Source organism: Microtus pennsylvanicus, chromosome 13, assembly GCF_037038515.1.
Source record: "Microtus pennsylvanicus isolate mMicPen1 chromosome 13, mMicPen1.hap1, whole genome shotgun sequence".
Lineage (NCBI taxonomy): Eukaryota > Metazoa > Chordata > Mammalia > Rodentia > Cricetidae > Microtus > Microtus pennsylvanicus.
In genome coordinates this window covers 53,489,448-53,513,275 of record NC_134591.1, presented here as the reverse complement: position 1 = coordinate 53,513,275, position 23,828 = coordinate 53,489,448, and the positions used below count along the sequence as shown (strand labels likewise).

General features: G+C 51.7%; 1 protein-coding gene across 5 annotated transcripts in view; it reads right to left on the bottom strand.

Annotated features, from left to right (window-relative positions):
• Hivep3 (HIVEP zinc finger 3) overlaps positions 1-23,828 on the bottom strand; it is a 416,683-nt gene that overhangs the window by 104,418 nt on the left and 288,437 nt on the right. Inside the window, exon 1 of one of the 5 annotated variants that reach the window (XM_075944542.1) lies at positions 7,277-7,418. The exons of the other annotated variants lie outside the window; for them this stretch is intronic. The gene's annotated coding sequence lies outside the window, so the exon portion shown is untranslated. Of the gene's footprint in view, positions 1-7,276; positions 7,419-23,828 lie in introns of those variants that run through there. 5 annotated transcript variants of the gene reach the window in all.

Sequence of the window (23,828 nt, the reverse complement as noted above, 5' to 3'; positions counted from 1 at the left end):
ATGTGAAGGTGGGGTCCTAGCTACCCTGCAGGGAGCAGCATCCCATGGGCAGTAAGTTCTGTCTTGGTGTCCACTCTGCCTCTCACCATGACCTGGTCCTGAACTCATCATGTCTCAGCCACAGCTCTCGGCCTCTATGTCCACAGAGAAGCAATGATCTATCTGCTTGGCTGGAGGTCAGAGGGAGACAGTCAATGGGGACAGGCATTTACAGACCTACAGCTCAATCCAGTGGCTACTGGACTGGAATCACCAGTGCTATTGTACTGGTTGTCAGGAAGGGGACTTTATGTCCTGTTTCCAAAGCAGGACAGGCCAGAGTCTGAGCTGTTTTCTGGAGCTACCCATACCAGTTGTCTCTGTGTATGTGTCCATATATCTCTGTGCACCCCACAGAAGAAGGAAACACCCCTGGAATTAGCCTGTTCAGGTTTATGCTCGTGTTGGTCTATGCTCACACTCCACCTCATCCGCACAGCTTTCCCTGGCCTCCCACATGAGAGGCCTGGGAATACCCTGCCCTGATGTCCTCCTTCATGCTTGCTGGGTTTTGATGTGGGCCTCTTACCCTGCATGACCTATTGCGTCACACCTTCCCATGTTCACTTGTTCCTGGTTGATAAGCCCGGGAGAACAGAGTGTCACCTGTGTCTAGGACAGCACCTGACACTACCTACAAGGGCTGAGCAGACACAGGACCTCAGATGACGGGTATCTCAGTCTGAGTTGACAGTCCCCAGCCTCCGGCCTCCAGACTGGTCCCCTGAACACAGGCTTCCCTTCTCTAACCGTACTCTGAGTTCACATAAGAGACACATTGTTTTGGAACTGGGGCCTTTTGTAGTTTAAGAAAAATAAAAGGACCAGGTTGGTGGTGGTGTAGGCCCTTAATCCCAGCACTAGGGAGGCAGAGGCAGGTGGATCGCCAGGACTGTTTCACAGAGAAATGCTATCTCAAAAAAGAAAGAAATATAATAGGTGATCGTAATTCCATGGCATTACCATTCCTTCCCCAGCCTCTGCTAAACCAAGAAGCTCTGCCAATTGGGGAACACAGTGCCTTCCTCATCTAGAGCTTGTCTGCTGGCCTGTCTCATCAGAAAAACTGAGTCCAAGCGGGAGGTGAAAAACTCCCCACAGCCCTCCCGCTCCTTCATTGGAGTCCCCCTCCCTGGAGAGCATCAGCATCAAAAGCCACAGACTGCCAGGCAGAAGGAACCCTGAAGGGAGGGGAGGGGGCTGCAGGTAAGTACACTGAGCTTCAGAGAGGGAAGGGAGGTGCAAAGTGCACACAGCAGCTTCATGGCTAGTCCACTAACAGCACAGTCCTGACTTCTCTGCATTTGGACTCTTCCAGAAAAGGGTGCAGGTGTGAGAAATGACTTGTGTAGGAAGTGATGGCTTTCAACATCTTAAGATCTGTCCTCGGTGTCTGGAAGGTTCCAAGTGCTTCCTATGAAGTCTGCTTCACAGAGAAAATAGCATGCCTCAGCTTCCAGCTCCAGCAATAGCGTTTTCCAAGTTCACCTTTCACCAAAGGACAGGCGTTTATGCCCTTGAGCTCTGATCTGACAGTCTGCCTACACCTGACCAGCCTGGCATATTTGAAGTGGGGTGGTGATGGATAAAGATCATCACCCCCGCCCCAGAAAAGCAGCCTGCAGGGGCATAGGGCTCTGAGTCAGGCAGGATGCAAAACAAGAGAAGCGGCTGGGAGCCAACACATTACACGGCCTCTTCACCCAGCCTTCCCAGTGCCCTACAATAAGGTGTCACAACCATAGCTTAAGGAAGCAAAAAGAAACAGCTCCTAAACACACAGTAACACCCTCTCCCTCCCTCCAGTGACAGAGCTAGTCTCTCTGTGTCATTCCTCCGGGCAGATAAGCCCTCATTCTCCCTGTCAGAGGCCATAGACAGTGTCCAGGAGATGGATTCCTGCGAGGGCATTCACCTGTGAGAACCCATTCTAGATGTGAGTAAGTTGAGGTCTGGAGAGGAACAGTACCTTGCCTGGGGACATAAAGGCATAGATTTCCTCAACTTGAGTACCTAGCGAATACAGACTTTCTCCTAGTACTTAACTCAGATCTGAGCCCACACACGAGCTCAACCCACCTGGGAATAAATTCATGAATGGCAAGGGGAGGTGGAAGGGAGGCAGAAACGCCACATGCCAGGTATTTACCCCCAGATTCCCCACCCCATTTTCTTGCCTAAGGGCCAGGAGACCAGAGCCTGGACTCGACATGGGCCTCCCAGACTCCCCCTACTCCCTGAGCCACTGGTGGGCATCAAGCCAGGGAAGTGATGTGGACTCTGAGGGCCACTTTGGCTCTCAGTATGTACCAGAGCCAGAGCCATGGGAGGAGGAAGGTGAGGAAGACCAAGGCCTGGGATCTTGTTGTGATATGTGTCCTCCTCCCAAGACTGTCATTTAGAGGAAGCCCTTTGTAGCAGGCAACACACAAAGACTTCAGTTTCAGGGTGTCAACCATTAAGTTCACATCAGTGGGGACATCTTGGTTTATAGCTTGGGGTCTTAGTTACATATCTGATTGTGGGGTGGAGGGTCCCCTCTGGAATCCACATGATGGTTACAATTTAACTTCATTGGCAACTTGACTGGATTTGGACTCACCTAGGAGACACACCTCTGGGTGTGTGGGTGTTTCCAGAGAGGATTTATGGAGGAGGAGAGACCCACCCTGGATGTGGGTGGCCTCATCCCTGTGCTGAGCCCCAGTCTGAATGAAAAGAAGGGAAATGGAGCTGAGCTCTACCCATCATCCCTCTTTCTGTGTCCTGTTCCGCCCAGATGTGAGAGTGCCTGCCATCCCGGCTCTGTGAACCAAGTAAACCCTTCCTTCTTCAAGCTGCTTCTCCTATGCATTTGGCATACCAGTGACGACACCCACCCTGCAGCTCAGGGTGGGCACTCCCTCCTAAAGAAGCAGAAACTGAGGTTCAAGAGAGGGGCAGACACATGGTCAAGGTCCCTGGTGAGGATACAGGAGGTGCATACTTTGGTCTGTGCATCTCCACAGCTTGTGTGCTCTCATGCGGCTGCTGTGGACCTGGGACAAGCATGCTGGAGCCATAGCTAGGGCTGAGTGGAGACAGGAAGCAGATAGAAAGCACATCCGACCTCCTGGGTATCAGTGCTCTGGGCTTCCCTGCCTTGGCGGGGCATGCAGCACCAGGGCCAGCTCCATGTTACCAGACCCAGGGGACGGAATTTGAGACATTGTAGACCCTCAGATGACAGCCACAGTCTCCTTAGTTAAATGATTACTCAGATCCTTTTTTTTCCTCACATCTACACCCTCTTCTTGAAGATTCCAAAGGCTTCTTATGAAATCTGCGCATGGCTTCACAGAGATTATCACACCTCGGAACCCTAGAGGCTTTCCAGCTTAGAGATTCTTAATAAAGCAACAGTAATGTTGATCTCCACAAAGGCAGGGGGGGAGTCCTGCTTTGATTAATCACAATGATGATCTTCATTCTCACACAGTGCTATTTTAAAAGAACTTGGGACCACAGTGGTAGGATTGAACCTTCTCTCTATTCTGAACTGGCTGTGCAACTGTAGGCAAATCAACTCAATGGCATGCACAAAATCCCGCTATTTGCTGGTAGGATGGCTAAGTGGGCAAAGCTGAAAGACTGAAGACATGAGTTGACCCTCAGGATGTATGTGTGGAAGGAAAGAACTGACTCCTGAAAATTGTCCCCTGATCTCTATATGGCCATGCACACACACAAGTAAATATATTTTAAAATGTGACTAAAAGTGCTAGATTAGACAGACTGTGGCCACAAAAGTCGATAGGAAAGTCACAGTCCTGCTTAACTCGGATGAGGCCCAACAGCTGGGAAGTGCCTGCTCCGTGTCAGGCCCTTGACACATTCTCACCTCACCTCACCGAGAGCCTCAGGAGGTTGGCTCTCCAGACCTGGCTTTGCAGCTGAGGAAACAGAGGCACAGGCTCATGAGGTGGCTTGGGTGAGCCCACAGCAGTAACAGTGTGTGACAATGTCCGAGCTCTCCTCCGGAGCCCTCCCTCTTTGGCAGATCAGCTCACAGAGCGCAGGGGATAATAGGAGCGAGTGCTCTGCAGCCGATCAAGAGCTGCACAGATGCATGACATCATGGTTATTAATAATGGAAGCAGCACAACCAATCCACCATCCATCCAGATGGACCACCTGAACCGCCTCTAATCGCCTGCACACAGACCACAGGATTCTGCAGCGGGATGGCAGGGAAGCACCCCAGGAGTGCTACCCTTTTGGCATGACCGGAGTGGGGTGGGCCAGATAGAGGGGGCAGTGCTGAGAGAGGAGAGGCAGCCTGGTCTCCAGGCACAGGATGCTTGCAGTTTAGTCTCTGTGAAGGAGCCAAGATGGTAATTAGGCCGTAGATGGAGCGGCAGGCGCCCCCAGAGGATCCTGGCTAGGAATCCACGAGCAGTGGTTAGCTGCCTGGGTCCTCCTGGTGTCCCTTAGCCTGGCCCCCTCTTGCTGCAGGGCCTTAACCTGTTGATCCTCTGCCTGACCCTTTACATGCTGCCACAATTCCATTGCTCAGGGCCAAGGACCAGTGTCCTGTCTTAGAATTCCCGAAGCCCCAAGTCTCACTCCTGCACTTTGTTCCTTCTACTCCCAATGTACTCTGTCCCTTGGCTGTCTGTCTCCACATGGGCACCAGAGCCATGCAGCTTGATCTGACACTCATCATCTTTCTTCCCACCAGAAAGCAGGCTCCTGAAACAAAGGGGGTGAACCGCTTTTACAGCTGGAATCTCTCGATGGCTGCCTAGAACCTGTCAGGTCTTGGGAAAACAGTGCACCCCCTGGGATGCTAGTCTGGGTCACAGCCATCTTCGCTGCCAGGGACACCCATGCTTTCCCTCTCCTCTGCACCCATTCTGCTAAATGGTGGGGTCCTCACCACCTCAGTGTTTTGACAGCCAATGTAAACAAACAGATAACATTACCTAGAGCTGTGATATCCCTTTCCATTTGACCAATTAGCAGTGAAGCAATATGAGCAAATATGTCAGGAACTGAAAGAAAATGGGAGACCCGGAGAACACCAGGCATTGGCTTAGCCTCAAGAGGGTTTCCCCCACTCAATCAGGATGCGTCTTGGGGAGCAGATGTGAGCATTCTGCCAACGCTGGAGACATGCGGACAAGGGAGTTTTCTGATGAGTGACTCTTGGCCACAGGCTGGAGCACAACAGGATGGATGTGTGTGTGTATATATAAAAGAAGATGTGGGTGTAGAAGCGGATGTGCAAGTGTGAACAAGTATACAGTGTGGAGTGTGTAGGAGTGAGTGTGAAGATGTGAGGATGAGTGGATGGTGTGTGTGTGTGTGTGTGTGTGTGTGAGAGAGAGAGAGAGAGAGAGAGAGAGAGAGAGAGAGAGAGAGAAAGAGAGAGAGAATATCCACATCTACATGGGCCTATGTATAGAAGTGGGCATTGGAGTCTGAAGTAGGACACAGGCGCATGTGAGAACGAGACTGCTCATCATGGCGTTCTCTGTCGCCCCAGCTCGTGTTACTGTTTGAACTTTACATGTTTTTAAAGCAGGTACTTGATCAGCAGTTCATCTAATAACCAATTGTGTAAAACGATGTGTTTTCCCCGTGTACTCTAAAGGTGCCCACATAAAGCAGCAAGGAAGGTTCCAGAAGAGAATATCCTCACGTCAGCACGTAATTCAGTTATTTGAGAGCCCTGGATGGGACTCTGGGTTCTGGTCCCCATCCTCAGTTTTCTGATTAACCGACTCTGGGAACTGCTCAATGGATTTGGTCACTACTGGGTGATCTCAGGCCACTGTTTGGCTAGCCACTTGTGGCTCTGAACTTCTGCCTATCCTCCACCAAGAGGGCAATTAGAACTCAGCCATCCGTCTGCAACTGACGGCACCACACCAACTCTGTGAGAAGCTGGTGAAGCTGTTTTCCCCCAGAGCAAGCCTATGTAGCTTGAAAAGGGCCCACAGTCAACAAGAGAAACGCTGGGTTTGGCAAAGTTAAACAGGCTCCTGTATTGCAGGACTTTTCAGAGCCTTTAATTTCCCAATATGGATTGTAATTGGCAAGCTGGTTAGTAAAGGGCTCGTAGAAACTACCAGACTTACTTAAGCAGGGAAACCTTTACTCGTAGAACAGCCTTCAGAGCTAACGCTCCATGGAACACACTGGGAAATCTGCTAGCCAGCACAAAGGACGCTTGTTATGCCTGCTTCTGTACAAACGATAGGGCAGAAAGGGTGTTCTAGGTCACAGAGCAGAGGCGTGGCAAATGCCTGCCCAGAAATCATTCAAACCACTAGAACCAGCACGTGCACAGAACTTCACAGTTACAAAACCATTTAACTTACAGGTCCTCAGTTCCCCATGGGGGAACACTCAGCCCAGTTTTCCAGACGGTAAGAGCACAAATGAGTTAAGTTCTGACCACTGACCTGAGTGAGCCACTGTGGTGTGGGTCACTTGACCGACTGACTCTACCTGCTCTTCTCTGTGGTCTTCATCAAACCGTCCATGAATACATTACATTTTACAGGCGAGCAACTGTGGTCACTATGCAAAGCCCCTGTAAGAACTCAAGGCTGATGCCACCGCACCTGCTCTGCAGCCACCACCAGTCCTGTCCCAAGCCCAAGCACCCTGCACATGCCAAAGCGGGTAAGGTTGGGTGCTCTTAGAAACACCAGTCTGTGAGGCTCTAGAGCTCCTTGCCAATGGCAACACACTCCCTACCATTGCAGGTTTGGACCCCTGTGGACCACCACCACTCCTCCCAGCCAAGTGCCATTCTGCCAGGAGGAAGGAAGAACCAGAGCAGGGCTACTTTCACTCTCTAACAGTGAGCGCGCAATGAGCAAAGGCTGTGGGGCTCTCTGACAGTCTGAAACTGATGAGGCCTCCAGCGGAAAACGTGGCCACACAGACGAAACCCATTGAGGTGTGCGGACCCCCACCGAGCATCCCTGGAAAGGGGAGAGGATCAACGCAAGGCCACCGGAGGCTGCACACCTGAGGGCGAATGGGGCTGCGCACCGCAGCGGTGTGTGGACGCGGGAACGCTCGTCACCCTAGGATGATGACAGAAGTAGCGCTGGGGAAAAGCTAGTACAGAGCGCGTGCACCGGCGCAGAGTCGGGACCGCTCGCACCCAAGGGATACGGAAAGCTGGGACCGTCGCGCCCACCTGCCGTGGCCGCGATCGCGCGGGGCGCTCGGTGCTTACCTGCGGCCGACTAGGTTAGGCGCCTCGCGTTGGCTGCGCTGTGCTGCGCCGCGCTGAGCTAGCTGCGCTGTGCTGCGCCGGGCTGCGCGCCCGGCCTCCGGCGGCTCGGCAGCGCTCGCGCTCGGCTCCGCCCGGCTCGGCTCCGCCCGGCGGTGCCCTGGGCGCTCGCTGGCGGCCCACGCGGCGAGGGGTAGGCGCGGGGCGGGCGCGGCTCCGGGCCGCCCCGCGGCCGCTGGGAAGCTCCTTATTTGGGCAGTGATGTCAGGGGAAGTCGCAGGGGCCGGACCACCCACTTCTTTCCATTCTCTACCCAGAGTTTCCTGTTGCCAAGCCAGGGGACCCCCGCTGTCTCCCCGAGGCGAGCACAGCCCGGCCACCAGCTGGTCCGGGATGCCCAGGCAACCGGGGTCATGGAGTAACCTGGCGTGGCGCGTGGCAGCCGAGGTAGGGGCTCTGCGGCTGGGGAATCCCCGGCTCCAGCGGTGGCTGGGAGGGTCTGCTGGGCCGCCTCCACTGTGACAGGCCGTGTCACTGCGGGCGCCGCCCCTCCCTCCGCGCCCGCCCCGGCTCCCGCGCTGTCATTTCCTCTCAGGCTCACCAGAGAGGACAGACAGGGAAGCCCCGGTGACCGCTGCCGCCGGGGCCCTGTCGCTGGGAGCCACGCCTTGGACTCACAGGGCCCGGAGGACGCCCATCGCCTTTTCAGAAGTGCGCTCTGCCAGTAGTCTTCCTCCTAGGTGCTAGCCCTATCCGGGAAGCCTGTGAATTCCCAGGCGGGAATCATCAGCTTTAATGAGTGCTGGGAGCGGAGAACCTGGCGTGTGCGGGGCGGGGGGGGGGGGGGGGGGCTGTGTAGCTGAGGGCAGGGAGCTCCCTGGGCTCTGACTCAGTGGGCATGGGAGTCATCCCAGGGGCTTCTCAATGGTCAGACCCTACCAGAAGCTTCTGCATCCCTTACCTGCCTGACTTTGAGACCAAAGTGATTGAGTATTTCAGGCAGCCCCCCCATTCGACCCTTCCAGCCGGTGCAAAAGCTGTGGACTTGAGACTTCAGCTCTGTCTGCAGGCTACAGGTGCCTGCGCTGTGCTCAGACCCTACAGGTGTTGAGTGTGAGCTGCCCTGGCTTGGCTGACTCCAGGCCTATCTTGTCTGCCCCGAACAGCCTCAGGACGAGGTTTTGAGGACCAGGGGCAGCCAGACTATAAAGAAAACACACTGTCAGGATCACGAAAGGTCCCCCATTGCTCAGCATGCTGACCAGGCCTTTCTCAGAGAATCCCTAGAGGATCCAGGCCTTTCTCTGGTTCCAAAGGCGATGATCACAAACGCATCTGGGTCCAAGTGTTTGACCCCGAGTATTCGTGTGCCTTCCTGCATCAGCTCCACCAGGGCCAGTGCTTTCCTGCCAAAGCCAGGTCAGAGCAAACGGGTCATTCTCAGACCACCAGCCTTAACAGAGGGAGCCCCAGATATCTATTGGACACCAGACTCCCAGGAGCTGGATGGAGGGAGTACACCATGGCTGCAAAGCTTGTAGGAAGTATGAAAGTACATCACCACAGGCCTGCTCACTCGCAACTGCCTGCTAACCCACTATTATCAAGTTTCCTAGTAGTTCTGTGGATGCCCGTTCCCCCACTCTCCCCAGTTCTAGTGGGGCCATGTGCTCTGATGAGCATGCAAGTTCCTCCACTACCAAATAGCTGCGCTCCAACCACCTGCGCCCTAGTCTCAGCTGGCTCCCACTATGAACCAGAGCTCACTTCTTGGGGCCTGTGCACAGTTCCTATCTTCCTGCTGTCAAGCCCACCTTTACACAGATCCTTCCCTGGGGCAGGTGTTACAGGACAGATCTTGGACCCCCACCCCTGCCCTGTCCTCACTGTCCTGGTAGAAGCAGCTTTAGGCAGAGAAGTGAACAATTGCTTCCGCCCCAGGCTGGGTGACACCCTCTCTTTCAAGAGGTGGCTCTGCCCTGCCTCTACCAGAGGGTCTCACGCTGCCTGCACAGGTAACTCAGTGGGTCCTGCATCTACAGATACACCTGCACCTGTTACTGCAGCTGCAGGCAATTGTGAGGGCTCCTATAGGGCCTTATAGAGAGCTCTCTATCTCCCAATGCTGTCCAGCAAATGAAGCATCGTGTGTGTGTGTGTGTGTGCGTGCGTGCGTGCGCATGTGTGTGTGCACATGTGTGTGTTGATCACAGAAAGAGCAGAACAGTTGCACACAGAATCATCACAGAGGTTCTGATTCTGCCTCTGCATCTGGACTGGAAGGGGTGGAGGTGTCAACAGGGCCAGACTGGATGCTTGGGAGACAAAGCCATACTGCTGTGGCGTGGTTGCCCTGAGGTTCTTGTCAGATGCTTCCTGGTGCTGCTGACTGAGTACCCTAGGGTTTGTCTCCCTACTGCTTGCCCTTGACCAACTTCTCTGCATCTTCTGGCAGGCGACTATTTCTCCAGAGCAATTCCAAAGTGAAGAGTCCTGACCTACACATGCTGAGCTACTTGACACTCAGCCCTATCCCAGTGATGGCAGCGCTTCTCACTGGAGACCAAAAGAAGGTCTTTAGGACTCTGGCCTCCGTGCTCAGGGTCATAGTCTGATGACAGGTAGTCTTGTGTCGAGGCCAGGGGCCTTTGTCTGCCTCTTCTCTGTGATTCACCCACGCCCAAACCCCAGGAGCTGTGTGGAACACAACTCAGTAGGCAGGTGGTGCCAGGTGCCATTTCCTTACTTTGGGTCCAACCCCTGCCTATAGCAGTGCCAGGTCTTGAGAAAGTCCCAGTGTTTGCCCCCAGGAGCCTTCCCACATTCTTTCATTCCTGAGATGTGAATCAAGCGCTTCTCCTTTGCTGGGAACATGCGACATACATGCTGGTGTCCTGGAAGCGCCATCCAAGGATGGAGACTGATAGGCAAACAGATACCCTAACACCCCTTTCACAGTGCTCCTGCTTTCCAAGCTTAAAGTGAGGGAAAGGAAGATACGCACAATGGGGAGGAGCCCACATTCCTTCTAGGGCTATAATTCAAGAAGATGGCAGTCCAGGTGTTCCAGGCTATAATGCCAAATGCTAGTTTCCATGGAAATGTCACACACACACACACACACACACACACACACACACACACACACACACCACATGCTCTAAAGTCAGCATCACAACACGGAGACTTCACAGACTTGGAACCCAGGGCAGGGCTGGCATCTGAACTGCGATCTAGAATGCCATCTCCATGTCAGTTCCTAACAACCAAACAACAGGGCAGGCTCTTGGAATACACTCTGGTTACTAAGGAGTGGGGGCAGCCACAGCAATCTAGGGGACATTTTCATGGTAGGGGTGAGCAACCACTCGGAGGGTTCTCTGATGTATTTTTATTTATGTCTTATTCCTAACAGTCATTCCCTTCTTCACCTATCTTCCCCTATGGCTATCATTTTCAGGACTCAGATGTTCTTTGTTGTTTTCCTACTCATGGTGTGTGTGTGTGTGTGTGTGTGTGTGTCTGTGTGATTCTCTCCTCTTTCCTGGGGAAAGAGCTAGAGGTCTCAACACCTCCTGAGGTCGCTTTGGATTCTCTTCCAGTCTTCCCCACGACCAAGCACTGTGTATCCAGTCCCCTGGGTCAGACTTAATCTGTGACTGTGGATGACAGCACAGGCCTCAAGTTCACGTGGACCTGGGTTCCCAGGGATGTCACTGATCTTGATTACCTCATTCTGAAAGGATTTCATGACATGTTAACAAGACAGTGTGAGGGGTCTTTGAAACAGTACCCAGTATCTGAGAGGGGCTAAGTAAACAGTGTTAATCACTACCTGTTCCTACACTGTGATCTAGAATCCATGCCCCATCCCCCATCTTGTTTATATATATGAATAGGGGTCTATCATGACAAATCAAAAACCAGAATCTCTTGTCCATCAGGCCACCAAGTCACAATAGGATCCCAGCACTCAGCCCAGTCATTTTTCTTTTTTTCCTCCTTTTTTTTCCTTTTTTTTTTTTTTTTTTTGAGACAGTCTACATGTAGCCCTGGCTGGCCTGGAATTTGCCTATGTAGACCAAATTGCCTTCAAACTGACAGAGATTCTCCTGTTTCTGCCTCTGCCTCCTAATTGTGAGTGAAGGGAAATAAGTCCACCATAACCTGGAAGGCACTCTCAGACAAAATCAAGGGAGATCCCTTCTAGCTCAGAGCCCCTACCTCCTAGTGCCTTTGATAATTGAACCTCAGTTTGCCTCTCTAAGCCATCCTATCTTGGCACCATCTCATCTATGCGGCCCCATCTTACATCATAGATCCCTTCGACATTTCTGAGTCTGCTAAGGGCACTTCACAGGCACAACCTTGTATTGGCTCCTCACCTAGGTCTGCATAGTTGACTACATAGCATCAAGGGATCCCCAGTCCCCCAGGCGGCCCTGGCAGTGTCCAGCGCTCACTCTGCTGGCCTGTCCCCTTGTGTGGTCTTTTCTTCATGGACTAGATGCCACTTTAGCTTCTGTAGATCTCGACACAAGTGCATCTCAGCTCTCAGGATATCACAGATATTCAGAGAATGCTAGCCGTCACACTGTGTCTCGGCAGCCGTCCTGCCCAGTAAACAGCCACCACAAGAGGCCGTTTAGCCTCCACCCAGTGATTTTCTCAGTGACAGAAGGATCCTTTCCAATTTTGGCTGACACTTGGGCCCAGCCTTCCTCTGGCTTCTTACAAGTATTTCTGAAGGGGACTCCCACAGGGCTCACCCTCCCTACCATGGGGCCCCAGGTGGAGAAGGCAGGGCCTTTGCTTCCAGGAAATCAGATTAGTCAAGCCACACTCCCCTGGCAGCTCTGAGAACAGGCTTTCCCCAGCCAAGGGATTGGCCGGACCATCAATGACAAATGTTCCTCTACCCGTGGCCTTGTGCTCAGCAGCAGACTACAGTATCTGGGGCCTGGATTCACGCAGACTCAGGCACGGGTCCTACCCGACACTTACTGCTACTTAATTCTAATGACTGAATTCGGTTTCTTCAGATGTAAAATGACATCTCAGGCCATGGTTCCTAGGACTAGGTGAGAGCTAATGGAATCAGAGGTAAAAATGCATCTTAAGTACCAAGAATTGAAGCTTATATGTAAAACGTGCTCATTAGAGGAAGTCCCTCCCTCACCTCCAGTCTGGAGACACTGATGACCAAGGCTCTGTCCTTATGGCTCATACAGATAGGGAAGAGAGAGTATGAGGGTTAAAACACAGGAATAAATACTCGCACACAGTAAACAGTAACAGGTGTGTGTGTGGGGGGGGGGTGTCTGGGAGTAACAAAAAGGAGAAGGGAATTCTGGGATGGTACTCAGATGACCTTCATCCAACTGTGATAGATTTGGCTCGTGTGGCCGGCTCAGGGTACAGGTTCAGAGTCAAGGGGTGGGCAGGAACCAATGCCAAGGGGAAACAAATCCTGCCCCTCTGATGGGTAACAACCAGTTCCAGAAAGACTGTGTACTAAGGAAAATAACTATGAGGACAGAAAGAAGGGAGAAGAGAGGAGAAGGGAAGGAGGTGGGGTTGGTTCCCAGGCTACTTTCAGGAGCCTTGTCCAATAACAACAACAAAGGGATGTATGTATCTGGTTCCACCCTGCTGAAACCTTTGTGCTCTTGAGGCAGGAGGGACAGCTCCAGCCTTCCATTCTTCTGCCCCAGGGTCTTCCCAGAGAAGAGCCATCCTTCTCCGGGAAGAGCCTGGAACAGGCAAGGCAGCTCACAAGACTCTAATAACATGTGATTTTTTTTTCTCCCATGTCTTAGCTTGTGCTGTTCCTTCTGCTTGGAATGCTCTTCCTTGTGTTTCTGTCCCCCTGCACCTGCCCTGCAGCTGCTCTATCCACTCACCTTGACCATTTAGGGAACACAAACCACCTCCTTCGTGTGCTCAGTTTCCTTCCGTTTTTGAGGACTGGATTTAAAAGCTTCCTCCTTCAAAATACTGATTCTATTAAACTATTTCTGCCTAAGACCCCCCACTGAATTGTGTGAGTTCCAAGGGGCAATGCCTGGTGCCTACTGGACGCTCAATACATAAGAAATCTGGAACATTCTCTCCTGGTGCTTTCCCTGTGCAGAATGGGAAGTGGCAGATGCTGCCACTCTGCCTAGGGAGAAGGGCAGCAAAGCCTCCCTCAGTCCCCAGGGACTCCTGACTCCTCCTACAATCAGCTACTCTGCATGAAAACAAACTCCCAGAGCAAGCTTCCCCCATCTACCTGGTAATTTCCTGCAACTAGCCTCTCATGTATTGACCGCCTTGAAGTCAGACCAGAAGGTCCCACGGGCACCCTGGAGGACCTGACTGGGTGTCCATGAGAAAGGACTGAGATCTCAGGAGGGGAGGTAGTACGTGTTTGATGGCTAGGTCAGGGTCTGTGATGAGCTTTCACATTCATGGCAAAGGTGTGAAGATAAGATGGAAGATAACAGCTTTGGGGAGGGAGTAAAGAAACATACCACGCCTTCTCTCTCTTGAGGAAAAAGGATGTATTTATGTGTGGATAAGTATGGATACATATAAACATGAAAATGGAGGGGGCTATTTGTGTGGAGGAAAGAGACCAGTGGAGAGGGCAGGAGGACCAAAGGAGGGAATGGGGGCAAATGTGCCCTAACACTATAGCTGTACACTAAATAATCTTACATTTAAAAGAGCAGTGAGGGCAGAGAAGAGGGAGGGTTAATTTTGTGCTGGATTGGCTGGCATTGGATGTGGCGGCCAAGTTCTGGGTGTGCCTGTGACGGACACGCCCTGGATGAAATTAATCTGTTACTCAGTAGACTGAGTCAAGCATACTTCCTCCCCACCCCCCAAAGTGGCTGAGTATCATCCTGACAACTAGAGCACACTCAGGACAGAGGCTGATGAAGAGGGGACCCTCCTGCTGGCCTGTGGAGCTAGGAGCTGACCAGCCTTGGGCCCAGGCAGAAATACAGAAATATTGGTTCTTCTCTTGACTTTCAGATAGAAACTGACTCCAACAGATTTGGGACTCATTGGCCTCCATAATCATGAGTACCAGTTCCTTACAAAACACACACACACACACACACACACACACACACCCATTTCTCTAGAGATCCCTGCTTATGCAGATGCTGAGAGTCGGTTCTCCCAGCTATCAGGATCTTAACACTCTCAACTCTCCTACCATTTCCTGCAGCGAGTGAGCATTCCCAACCTCCTCCATCCAGAATCGGCCCCACACACCTGGTAGTACCTCTCTGGCAAAGGGACACACGCAGCAAGCATTCAATATGGTGCTAAGGCAGCCCTTCATAGATTTGGGCACAATCACACCCATACCCTCACGTCATTCCCAAGGCCTTGGTTTCCAGATGAGACACAGAGGTCCACAGGTGACCTGGGGACAGCTCTGGTAGAGGGAGAGTGACCCTGTCTCAGAGGCATGGCCCTCTTCAGGGACCATGATTGGGATTTAGCAAAGACAAGCGTATGCCCTGTGCTTGGATGTTGCTGTCTCCCCTAAACACATGCATTCTGTGACAGTGTTCAGCTGATGTAGGCCAAGCCCTGTTCTAGACACTCTGAACATCAGAGGGAACACGGACCAAAGCCCTACCTCCACGGAGCTTCTACTTCACAGGAAGTGCAGATAGAAACCAAGAGACAGAGCAAACATGCTCCAGAAAGGACAGTAGCAGAGCTATGTGCTGTGGTAGGACAGGAGAACGACGACCAGGAGGGCGGGTGTGGGTGACAGGCCACACACCTAAGAGCAGTTAGCATAAACCTCCGGGAGCAGATGATGCTGGACGCCTGACCTGAAATCCTGTGGTACAGGGAAGGCCCTCACGGACAGAGGGAACTACAGTGCCCTGGGGGGGGGGAGGACTACAGGTGCAAGAGCCCCGGGGCTCAGTGTGTCAGACATTTTAGATAGGGTCTCGTGGGCCACTGTGAGAACTGCAGGTTTGGAAGAAATAAATGAGGCTCCTAAACCAGGTTCCACCCTGAACCCCCCATGCACCTCTTTTAAAGGGTGTTGTGTATTCCAGGCTAACTAAGGATGATCTTGACCCCCTGATCCCTCTGTGTCCACCTTTTCAGCACGAACTGCAAGCTTGCACCATCATGCCCAATTTCCTAAAGTAGGCTTCAAAGAAATCCACTGATAGCCAAGAACACGGCCCAGCCAGGACAGGGTGTGAAAGTCTAAAGGCACCTGAGGGGCCAGAGAGCTGATGAGTGAATACACTTCTTAGAGCACAGGTAGGAGGACCTGAGATCAGATCCGTGGACACACAGGAAATCAGGTGCAGTACCCTGAGTTTGTAGCTTCAGTGCTCCTGTGGTAAGATGTGAGGCGGAAGACAGAGCCCCAGGGACTTACAGGCTGCAGCAGAGAGAGCCTTTGACAAACAAGATGGATGGCAAGGACTGCGACCCCAGGTTGTCTTCTGGCTTCTATATATGTGTCTCTCTCACACGCGCGCGCGCGCGCGCGCACGCGAGAGAGAGAGAGAGAGAGAGAGAGAGAGAGAGAGAGAGAGAGAGAGAGATTCCTTGCAAGAATTATTATGGGACTATTTGTTTGCACTCCCAAGGAAGCTTTCAAAGCTAAAAGTCAGAGAGGAGCCCCCTCGAGGGCTGAGGCTGCTCCCCCTGGGAAGGGAATTTGAGCCCACAGGTCAAGGCCAGTAAAGCACCACAAGGAGTCTGCACACTGCTGGCTCTGCTGCCTGTCGCTGTTGCTGCTCAGCCTCAACAGGACACAGGGGCTCTACGTCTTCTCTGCTATATACTGACAGCTGCGAGGAGCAGATCCGCTCCGAAGCCTCCACGAAGCCACAGTCAGCAGCCTAATTTTAGATTGAGCATCTGCTCTTCCGTCCCAGAGGCCGCTCTGTCTGGGATTTGCTCCTTCTGGAACTGGCAGAGAAACAAATCCCATTCTGTGGATACAGACACTGGTGGTGTCCAGAACAGACCTGGCCCGCAGGCCCCTGCAGTGGGGAATCCCAGGAGCCACGCCATAACCAGACATTCCACCTCTCTCTCATCTTACACCAAATGGCCAGACTCTTGTGGGCACCATCTTCACATTCCACCCTGACTTCTCAGAAAGCTGACAGGTCACATGGGGACCTGCCTCAAACAGAACAGGGCTCCCTGGACAGCAGTGACATCTATGTCTATCTGAATCCACACTGCCAACTTCCAGGACAGGTCCTGAAACATGCTTCCCTGACATAGTTCAGTAAGACACAGGCTGGGGAAGTGGAAGGAAGGCCTGTACCTACTGATTTTCTTAGAGGAAGGGACCTGAGGTTGGGTTTTGAAGATGAGTGGGTGTCTATCAGGCAGGTGGCCATCTATCAGATAGGTGGGTGTCTATCAGTTAGATGGGTGTCTATCAGGTAGGTGGGTGTCTATCAGGTAGGTGGGTGTCAGGTTGGTGGGTATCTATCAGGTAGATGGGTGTCTATCAGGTAGGTGGGTGTCTATCAGGTAGATGGGTGTCTATCAGGTAGATGGGTGTCTATCAGGTAGGTGAGTTTCTATCAGGTAGGTGGGTATCAGGTAGATGGGTATCTATCAGGTAGATGGGTGTCTATCAGGTAGATGGGTGTCTATCAGGTAGGTGGGTGTCTATCAGGTAGATGGGTGTCTATCAGGTAGGTGGGTGTCTATCAGGTAGATGGGTGTCTATCAGGTAGGTGGGTTTCTATCACGTAGGTGGGTATCAGGTTGGTGGGTATCTATCAGGTAGGTGGGTGTCTATCAGGTAGATGGGCGTCTATCAGGTAGGTGGGTATCAGGTAGATGGGTATCTATCAGGTAGGTGGGTGTCTATCAGGTAGATGGGCGTCTATCAGGTAGGTGGGTATCAGGTAGGTGGGTATCTATCAGGTAGGTGGGTGACTATCAGGTAGATGGGTGCCTATCAGGCAGGTGGGTGTCTATCAGAGGAGAAACTGAGAGATACCAGGAAAACAGATAAGGCTTAAGGGTGCTGCATGTTGGAGGCTGGCACCAAGGAGCAGGGAGAAGAAAGATGGTGACTGGAGAGCAGCAGACAAAGTACTTTTAGGTTGGGCTACAACTCTAGGTTAAAGAATGAGCTCTGCCTAGAGGAGGGGACTCTAACAGAAAGCTTGGAGGATAGGTTTTGACAGGTTGGTTTCCCATTTAGACAGCCACCTTCCTCCGTGATCTGTCAGGTCCTTCCCCATCTCCTTGGTACATATGGGGGTTGCTCCCAAGTGCAAGGAGGTGCTGGGAAGCTCATTCTATGCCCTGGTCCCCTCCTAAGCACTAATGTTTCATATCTTACCATTGCCTTGTGCCTCTTGTGCTGGGGCCATTGTTGGGCACCTCTTGGTCCCTAGTGCCTGCAGTAGCAATGGCACCTGTTGCTCTAGGCCCAGCCTGACTACACTATAATGCTTGCTGTCTTAGGATTCTTGAAGAATGACGCACAGCCCAACAGGCTACCACCTGCCTCAGCACTGCCCCAGAGGCACACATGGCTCCATGTGTGAGAAAAGCCCTATTGAGCCCTCTGTCTCACCTTACCCTAACCCTTTATGGGCAGAAGAGCTGACAGCTTGGCTTAGAGCTGTCCACAGAGCTAGGAAGTGGCTAGGACCCTAAAGGATCCTTTCTGTCTATATAGCCTTCTACTTGGCTCCCTAACTCTCTCTACCCGGAGGACAAAGCTTGAGTATCTAGGGCCCAGAGTGGACTGGTAAAGGCATCTTCTGACCTGTTGGGTGGGGAAGCAGAGGCACCAGGAAGAGGAGACCCACCCAGGGGATCCTGCTTCTCTCCCCTTGAGATGGAATGAGTTAAAAGCTTATGTAAAGAGATTTGCAAATAGATCTTACAAAACAACATTTGGATGATTTAAGTGTTAAGGAATCAGAACCATATGGATTAAATGTTATGTATGGTTTTAAAAATTAGAAGGGAATGTACTGAGAACACACATACATATAAAATATGTAAGGATGGGCCACATTTTTAGCTTTGTGGACATGGTGTTATTTGAAAAATACAAGGCAGCACTCATCTGGCTTCCCCCAGACTAGCCCTCCAGGGACCTCTCCCCCTGCTGCACTCAGTGGGGCTCCGTCCTCTTCCTGGGACCGACCTGAGAAAGAGACTTCTGAGAAAAGTAGAAAGATGCCGTAACCACAGGACAGTTGGAGACAAGCAGCTGGCTGAGGAGCAGCTGGGAGATCCCAGAGACCAGATGGGTGGTCTCAGGTGTAAGGGGACAGTGCGAGAATGTGTTTCCCAGGAGGCCTTTGGCTGCCTGCCAGGAGCAGGCGCTCTCCCAGGCCAGCATTTCCCATTCGTCGGTGTTGCCTATTGCGTTTACTTTACCAGTGACCCTGGGAGGAATCATGGTTGTCCACACTGTGCAGGAGGGAGGGGGAAGGCTAAACTCTGCTTATCCTACAGGCAGTGAGCCCCACTATAGCCTGGCACTTCTGGTCACATGTGGACTTCCTCACACCCTCACTAGATGCAAACAGACCTGAGACCAAGTCTAACTCCTTTTATTATAGGTAATAACATACACACATGTGCACGTGAGATTGGTTGGCCACTGAGTCCTCAGGATCTGCCTGTCTCTGTGTCCCACCAGTCCAGTTCTGGGGGTATGTCTATGCTCAGATGCCTCCAGCTTTTCCAGGGAAGTGAGTGATCTGAACTCAGGCCCTCATGCTCGTGTGGGAGCATGTTACTGACCAAACTAATTCTCCAGCCAAGGCAAAAAAAAAAAAAAAAAAAAAAAATGGTGCTGGCGCTGGCTCCTCACTGCTAAGGTTGATCTGACTGGGTACGGCAGACTCCCTGTGCATGAATAAATAAAGTCTAGTGTGAGTCTAAATTGCATAGGGCGCTGAGTGAAGCGGGAGGCTTATGCTGAGTCCAGTCAAATGAGACCAGCAGAAATGTCCTGACTATGGTGGGGACAAGAGAGGCTGAGAACCCAAAGCCATGGTGTCAGGTCTCTGTGTTAGGTGCTAGGAGTGGGGTCTCTTGCAGCCCCACCCATCCCTGTGCCTGCTGTGGTCTTGTGCTCTTACAGAGCAGGAAGCACAGTCCTGTAAGACTGAATTCCCCACTCAGCCTCTGAGACACCAAGGCCAGCCCCTAGGTCAGCTACCTACAACCTCCCTGGAGTGACCAAGCTGAGCAGCTTGGTCAGGACTGTTAAATGCCACAAAGACAAGTCTGGCCTGACACCAGGAAAACTGGCATGGTACCTACATTCTACAGGACCAGGCCTCATGATCAGGTCTGAGTCTGATGCCTCTTAGATGCTCATAAACTAAGTGACAGATGAACAGAAAGGGGGACAGACAAGCCCCCCTTTATCTACTGTCTACCTTCCCTTTACTTCTGGCTCATGACATTGTGGCTGGATATCTGGGGAGGCCTATGCCTGGTGGGTTTATTCTGGGAACCCCATACTCTGTTCATTGAGACCCAAAATGTACAGCCTGTGTAGAGTCCTCCGTGGGCCAGGTTTAGTCTGGCACATTTCAAGGACATAGACTTTCCAGGGCAGGCAACGGGGAGCAGGAATGGGGACAAAAGACAACAGACACACCTGCCCACCCGCCTGCGTCTCGGGGCTTCTCAGCAGGCATCTTAGCTAACCCCCCCCCACCAGGCCCACCTGGAGCGGGCATCAGGACAGTTGTCTTCTTCTGCCCACAGCCCTCGCCTCGATCAAACATGCTGGGAAAACACTGTGGGTCACAGTGTTCTCAGGGGTCCCCAAAATAACCACAAAGCAGGAAGGCAGCTGGGAAGGGCAGGGAAGGGAAACAGCTGCCACTAGAATAACATGAAGATGCCCACCCTACCCCACCCTGTGTTCTGCACCCCATTTTCACATAGAATTCTCACGACACCGACATGAGGAGCCAGAAGCTCCTCTGAAGCTTTCTCGCCGAGGAGTTTCTGTCTCCCAATTGTCCTTGCTTCCAAGATTGACCTCATGTCCACCCCAGGCACGCCAGTCCTGCTTCAGTGCCCCCAGTGGCTTCCTTTCTTCATTTATTGAGACAAGGCCAGGTCCTTGCACACTCGCCAAGACTTGCTTCAGCGACTGTTCTGCCACCCTCCCCTCCTCTGCCATCACTCTAGTGGAGGCAGAAGGTATTTTGTGTGAGGGGCTTTCCAACATGCTCTACCTAGACATCCCTTCCTTGTGAGACTGGCTCTTCCCAGCCACTCTGTGTCCCCTTGCATGTCTCCTCCTCAGGGAAGCCCTCCCTGACCCCAGGCTGAATCAGGTCCTTGCTACCTACTCCGTAGCACTGGGCCTTTCTCTTACCTTTGCAGCTCATTTTTCTTGTGACTCTCCTATCTGATTTTTAAGTACTCTCATGGAAGTGGGAGCTCCATTATGAAGATGACACATATGTACTGCTCACCATAGAAGTCCTGGGAGCTGCTGTGGTGGCCACTACACAACATGGGTTCCCCCCCCAATGTCAAGCTTTGGGGTCAGAGACCCAATCAGACTGAAACGGCATGATGGTCCCTTAGAATCCGCTTACCCTGGGAAAGCAAGAATCACTCAAATCCTGGCATAGGATGGCTTAAAGCGCAGCCTTCAGCAGCAGCTCAGAGGAGGCCACCATGGATGGGGTACCAGACATGAAAGTGGGGTGCAGAGAAAGACTTGGATTCTACAGGTGACTGTAGTCTCCCGCTCTCTCCATAAAGTCTGGTTCAGACACAGCTTCTGTCATAGAGCCGGAGAGCCATCAGGCCTTAGAGGCCAGGGACAGTTAGGGGGCTGCCAGTACAGAGGTGACACTCCTCCACCCTCCCACCCTGCCAGCTTCCGTGCACAGGTTTTACTTATAGACCCAAAAAAAGGGCCTGGGAGAGGCTGGCTACAGCTGGGAGAGGAAGCGGAGTGGATGCCTCCCAAGTGGATTCCTTGGTCTTCATAGGAATTAATCAGGAATCTATTCTAGTTTCATTTCTTTTTCACTGTGACAGCTACCTCGACAAACAGCGACTTAAGGAAGAGACAGTTTACTTGGCTTTACTATCTCAGGCTACAGTCTACTGTGTGAGGAGGTAAAGACAGGAATTCAAAGAATCACAGTCAAGAGCAGAGAAGGAATAAACACATGGGTCCTTGCTTGTTTGTCCTCAGTTAGCTTTCTCTTTTCTAATATTGTCCAGAATCCCCTGCCTAGGGAATAATACCACCCACGGCAGGCTGGGTCTTCCTACATCGATTAATAATTAAGGCAATGACCCATAAACATGCCAGTCTAATCTAGATAATTCCTCATAAGATTGTCTTCCCAGGTCATTCTAGGTCAGCAGTTCTCAACCTGAGGGTGGAATGACCCTTTCACAGCCGTCACACATTAGATAGCCTGCATATCAGATATTTACATATGATTAATAACAGAAGCAGAATTACAGTTATGAAATAGCAGTGCAATAATTTTCTGGTTGGGGGGGTCACCATAACATGAGGAACTGTATTAAAGGGTCACAGCATCAGGAAGGTTGAGAACCACTGTTTTAGGTTGTATCAAGGTGACAGCTAAAACGAACCAGGGCAGAAGCATGTCAGCAGGTCAGCATCTCATCGCACTCTGAGACAGCCTTAGTTTCCTTATCTGTTCGATTGAAGGAATGAGTCAATACAGACAGGGCAATCTACATCTTTACATCACACTTCCACCCACGAAGTGTTGTCCTCCAGCCCCAGGTGGCAGGTGGCCCGTATTACGCCTGCCCAACCCTCTCATTTTCTTCTTCAGGATGAAAACCCATCTTCTTGCTCCAGCTCCCTGGATAGGACTCCACAACCCCAGCCCCAGTGCCAAGCAGGCTGCCTGCCACAGTCTGCTGGGCCAATGCCAGCAGCTCTCTGGGGGTACTTCTAACTCTTAATAGCCAAAAGCAAAGGTAGCTTTTTCAATCTGGAACTTCAGGCTGAGACATACACACACATGGCTTATCCCTGTCCCCATAACTGTGGTTGTGCTGTCTTAGCTTATTTCTGTTCTTACACCATGGCTATATGGAGGATGAACCATGAGGGCAGCAGGTGAAGAGATGCTTAAAGCAAAAAATAAAGCAGAAGGAAGATCATAAAGGAAACTTAGAATCTTACTGCCAGAGCTGCTCCTGCATCTAGTGGTTCCTGAAGTCCAACACTTAGCCACACCAGTAGAATGAGTCAATTTCTCTCCCCGATCCCTACAATATTTCTTCTTCATCTCTGGGATGTTGGGGGAATAGTATTTTCATATGTGTGACTTTTGTTTATGCTGCATTTGTTTAACTCTGTGAAGCTGTGTTACTGTGCTTGTCTAAAACGCCTGATGGTCCCAATAAAAAACTGATGGTCAATAGTGAGGCAGGAGCAAGGATAGGCGGGACTGCCAGGGAGACAGGATAAATAGAAGGAGAATGAGGAGAGGAGGACGTCAGGGGCCAGCCACCTAGCTACACAGCAAGTCATGGAGAAAGAAGTAAAGCAAAGTATACAGGAATTAAAAAAAAAGGTAAAAGCCCAGAGGCAAAAAGTAGTTGGGATAATTTAAAGTTAAGTAAAAGCTGGCAAGAAACAAGCCAAGCTAAGGCCAGGCATTCACACCTAAGAATAAGCCTCCATGTGTGATTTATTTGGGAGCTGGGTGGTGGACCTCTCAAAAAGCCAAAAGAGTAAAACCTCACCCAATTCTGGGAGGCCAGAAGAAATGAAAGTGAGCATGCACTGAGAAAGGACCCTAACCTACGTCCTACCTATCATCCCGCCCAGTCCTCTAAACAAGCCAATGTGGTCACACATGGAACCATGTGAGGCAAGGCAGGGATACAACAGGGTATCCAAGACCTGGCCTGTAATCTTGATTCTGCCATACATGGGCTGTGTGAAGCAGAGTGCATTTCTTAGCCTCTCTGGGCATGTCTTCTCATCTCTATACAATGGAATAGTGACGTCTGTCTCAAAGGCTGCAGTGTGGGATGATGACACAAAACTCGTGAAAAACTTGAACTTGACCCTGAGCCTCTGTATGTTAGGCTGCAGGCTGTCCAGGGCAAGGTGGAATAGGGTAGGACATACTCCTCTTGGCCAGCCTTCTGAAGGGTTGGATGGTTTGCACTTCCTTCTAAAGATTAAGTCTGTGAGCAGCTGTGCTGAGTAAATATTTTGGTTCCATCTCCTGGTGAAGCTGCAGTGGGGAGATTTCCATGGAAGGTGGCTCATAGGCGACTCTCCTCTGTTGTTTACTCTTGGCGATCCCTACAGTTCCTGGCAGGCAGCTGTGTCTGCTGCACTCTTGGGCCTCTGGGACCCGGATGCTTGGCTCTAGAGAGGCAGTTGGCTTCAATGCATTAGGCAGCTGTGGCTACCTGCCCCAAACTCAGTGCATTCTCTTTAACCAGTCACAGCCAATGCTGGGGATCCTGTTGGAGGCTTATCCCAACCATCTAAGGGACACTGTGACCCTGGACACTGCAGACC